Genomic DNA, 3,594 nt, shown 5'->3' on the forward strand with positions numbered 1-3,594 from the left:
AACCTATTTTTTTTTCACTTAAAACTCTGTTGAGCACAGGGCTTCCCTGGTGGTTCAGTGGTTGGGGGTCCGCCTGCCGATGCAGGGAACACGGGTTCGTGCCCCGGTCCGGAAGGATCCCACGTGCCGCGGAGTGGCTGGACCCGTGAGCCATGGCCGCTGAGCCTGCACGTCCAGAGCCTGTGCTCCGCAACGGGAGAGGCCACAACAGTGAGAGGCCCGTGTACCGCAAAAAAAAAAACACCAAAAAAACCCAAAAAACTCTATGGAGCACAACTTTCCAAGTCATTAAATATTTTTTCCTATAACTTTAAATGATTGTATAATATTCCATTGTGTATTTGTAGCATAATCTATCGAGCCAGTTCCATAGTGTTTGACACCCATGTGGCTCTCTCTCTGTTTTTCTTTCTGTATTTCTTCTTCTTCCTTCCCCCTCTCCTTCCTTCCTCCCCTCCCCTCCCCCTCCCCTCCTTCCTTCTTTCCTTCTCTTTCTTTCTCTTCTTCCTTCTTCCCCTCCCTCTTCCCCCTCCCCCCTCCTCCTCCCCCTCCTTCTCCCAGTCCTTTTCCTTCTTCTTCTTCTTCTTCCTCCTCCTCCCCCTCCTCCCTCCTCCTTTCTCTCTCTTTCTTGGAAGTTTTTTTTTTTTTTTTAACATCTTTATTGGAGTATAATTGCTTTACAATGGTATGTTAGTTTCAGCTTCACAACAAAATGAATCAGTTATATATATACATATATTCCCATATCTCTTCCCGCTTGCGTCTCCCTCCCTCCCACCCTCCCTATCCCACCCCTCCAGGCAGTCACAAAGCACCGAGCTGATCTCCCTGTGCTATGCGGCTGCTTCCCACTAGCTATCTGCCTTACGTTTGGTAGTGTATATATGTCCATGCCTCTTTATCGCTTTGTCACCGTTTACCCTTCCCCCTCCCCATAGCCTCAAGTCCATTCTCTAGTAAGTCTGTGTCTTTATTCCTGTTTCACCCCTAGGTTTTTCATGACATTTTTTTTTTAAATTCCATATATATGTGTTAGCATACGGTATTTGTCTCTCTCTTTCTGACTTACTTCACTTTGTATGACAGACTCTAGGTCTATCCACCTCATTACAAATAGCTCAATTTCGTCTCTTTTTATGGCTGAGTAATATTCCATTGTATATATGTGCCACATCTTCTTTATCCATTCATCCGATGATGGACACTTAGGTTGTTTCCATCTCTGGGCTATTGTAAATAGAGCTGCAATGAACATTTTGGTACATGACTCTTTTTGAATTATGGTTTTCTCAGGGTATATGCCCAGTAGTGGGATTGCTGGGTCATATGGTAGTTCTATTTGTAGCTTTTTAAGGAACCTCCATACTGTTCTCCACAGTGGCTGTATCAATTTACATTCCCACCAACAGTGTAAGAGGGTTCCCTTTTCTCCACACCCTCTCCAGCATTTATTGTTTCTAGATTTTTTGATGATGGCCATTCTGACTGGTGTGAGATGATATCTCATTGTAGTTTTGATTTGCATTTCTCTAATGATTAGTGATGTTGAGCATTCTTTCATGTGTTTCTTGGCACTCTGTATATCTTCTTTGGAGAAATGTCTATTTAGGTCTTCTGCCCATTTTTGGATTGGGTTGTTTGTTTTTCTGTTATTAAGCTGCATGAGCTGCTTATAAATTTTGGAGATTAATCCTTTGTCAGTTGCTTCATTTGCAAATATTTTCTCCCATTCTGAGGGTTGTCTTTTGGTCTTCTTTATGGTTTCCTTTGCTGCGCGAAAGCTTTTAAGTTTCATTAGATCCCATTTGTTTACTTTTGTTTTTATTTCCATTTCTCTAGGAGGTGGGTCAAAAAGGACCTTGCTGTGATTTATGTCATAGAGTGTTCTGCCTATGTTTTCCTCTAAGAGTTTGATAGTTTCTGGCCTTACATTTAGGTCTTTAATCCATTTTGAGCTTATTTTTGTGTATGGTGTTAGGGAGTGATCTAATCTCATACTTTTACATGTAGCTGTCCAGTTTTCCCAGCACCACTTATTGAAGAGGCTGTCCTTTCTCCACTGTACATTTCTGCCTCCTTTGTCAAAGATAAGGTGACCATATGTGCGTGGGTTTATCTCTGGGCTTTCTATCCTGTTCCATTGATCTATCTTTCTGTTTTTGTGCCAGTACCATACCGTCTTGATAACTGTAGCTTTGTAGTATAGTCTGAAGTCAGGGAGCCTGATTCCTCCAGTTCCTTCTTTCGTTCTCAAGATTGCTTTGGCTATTCGGGGTCTTTTGTGTTTCCATACAAATTGCAAAATTTTTTGTTCTAGTTCTGTGAAAAATGCCAGTGGTAGTTTGATAGGGATTGCATTGAATCTATAGATTGCTTTGGGTAGTAGAGTCATTTTCACAATGTTGATTCTTCCAATCCAAGAACATGGTATATCTCTCCATCTATTTGTATCATCTTTAATTTCTTTCATCAGTGTCTTATAATTTTCTGCAAACAGATCTTTTGTCTCCTTAGGTAGGTTTATTCCTAGATATTTTATTCTTTTTGTTGCAATGGTAAATGCGAGTGTTTTCTTGATTTCACTTTCAGATTTTTCATCATTAGTATATAGGAATGCCAGAGATTTCTGTGCATTAATTTTGTATCCTGCCACTTTACCAAATTCATTGATTAGCTCTAGTAGTTTTCTGGTAGCATCTTTAGGGTTCTCTATGTATAGGATCATGTCATCTGCAAACAGTGACAGCTTTACTTCTTCTTTTCCGATTTGGATTCCTTTTATTTCCTTTTCTTCTCTGATTGCTGTGGCTACAACTTCCAAAACTATGTTGAATAAGAGTGGTGAGAGTGGGCAACCTTGTCTTGTTCCTGATCTTAGTGGAAATGCTTTCAGTTTTTCACCATTGAGGATGATGTTTGCTGTGGGCTTGTCATATATGGCCTTTATTATGTTGAGGAAAGTTCCCTCTATGCCTACTTTCTGCAGGGTTTTTATCATAAATGGGTGTTGAATTTTGTCAAAAGCTTTCTCTGCATCTATTGAGATGATCATATGGTTTTTAATCCTTCAATTTCTTAATATGGTGTATCACGTTGATAGATTTGCGTATATTGAAGAATCCTTGCATTCCTGGAATAAACCCCACTTGATCATGGTGTATGATCCTTTTAATGTGCTGTTGGATTCTGTTTGCTAGTATTTTGTTGAGGATTTTTGCATCTATGTTCATCAGTGATATTGGCCTGTAGTTTTCTTTCTTTGTGACATCCTTGTCTGGTTTTGGTATCAAGGTGATGGTGGCCTCGTAGAAGGAGTTTGGGAGTGTTCCTCCCTCTGCTATATTTTGGAAGAGTTTGAGAAGGATAGGTGTTAGCTCTTCTCTAAATGTTTGATAGAATTCGCCTGTGAAGCCATCTGGTCCTGGGCTTTTCTTTGTTGGAAGATTTTTAATCACAGTTTCAATTTCAGTGCTTGTGATTGGTCTGTTCATATTTTCTATTTCTTCCTGATTCAGTCTTGGCAGGTTGTGCATTTCTAAGAATTTGTCCATTTCTTCCAGATTGTCCATTTTATTGGCATAGAGTTGCTTGTAG

This window comes from Leucopleurus acutus (genome assembly GCF_964270905.1).
Source record: "Leucopleurus acutus genome assembly, chromosome: 16".
NCBI classification, from domain to species: Eukaryota; Metazoa; Chordata; class Mammalia; order Artiodactyla; family Delphinidae; genus Leucopleurus; species Leucopleurus acutus.